The sequence below is a fragment of the Arachis duranensis genome, chromosome 6 (genome assembly GCF_000817695.3).
Source record: "Arachis duranensis cultivar V14167 chromosome 6, aradu.V14167.gnm2.J7QH, whole genome shotgun sequence".
In the NCBI taxonomy this organism is placed as follows: domain Eukaryota; kingdom Viridiplantae; phylum Streptophyta; class Magnoliopsida; order Fabales; family Fabaceae; genus Arachis; species Arachis duranensis.
This window is the reverse complement of record NC_029777.3, coordinates 27,989,127-27,990,102: the sequence shown is the minus strand read 5'-3', so window position 1 is coordinate 27,990,102 and position 976 is coordinate 27,989,127.

The window sequence follows — 976 nt, the reverse complement described above, 5'->3', positions numbered from 1 at the left end:
GTCATCATATACCCATTTTTCAAGCTAATTTCACTTGTTTTATTAGTCTTTATGCACTTTCTTGCATCCTAAGTAAGTGATTTGGAATGAAAATGCATAACTTCTTTAAATCAAACAACCACCATTAAATTGATGCTAACTCATGAGGTTTAAGCTAAATTTAATTGATTTTTAATTGATTTATAAGCCTTGTGAATTTAGTGATACTTTGAGTGGTTGTTTTGGTTTATTGTAGGTGAAGAAAAGAAGAAAAGAGGAAGCGTGGCTTAAGAAAGCGTGGCCCAAGGAGAAAAGAGTGTGGCGCATGGAAGGGAGGAAGCAAACATTGCCCTCCACAAGGGCACACTGCCCTCTAGGAGGGCAACATAAGGAAACAAGCTTGAGAAGCAACACTGCCCTGCCCTCCTCAAGGGCGGAGCACAAATTGGTGCCATGGATCAAGGAGAGCAAAAACTCTGCCCTGCCCTCCTCAAGGGTAATATCGGGCTCATCAAAGGAATAAATTCAAGGAAAAAGCTCACCAATGCTTGCCACAAGGATCGAACACGGCACCATGAGGAAGCAAGGAACTAGGCCTCACTTTGGTGCCAAGAAAACCAAAGAAAAATACTAGCGTGTGCATCGACCAAGTCTCGAACGCGGAGCTTCATTTTTGGAAACATTGCCCTGCCCTCCGCAAGGGCAGGGCAGCATTTTGTGGTGCACAGCCAGCGCACCAGAATGGCGCACCAAGGGAGCTTCGGCAGCAACAGCACGCACGCACGGGCAGAATCTGGCGCACCAAAAATTTCTGCCCTGCGGCAGCATCCTGTAGCACCACACACACCAAACACACATGCACAAGGCCGCACGCATCATTTTCTGCCCTGCCCTCCACAAGGGCAGGGCAGCCTCCTGGAAGCAACTTTTCTTGGGCTAAAAATTGGATTAAAAATCCAATTTAACTCATTTCTTCACCAAATCAAAAGCCCATCCA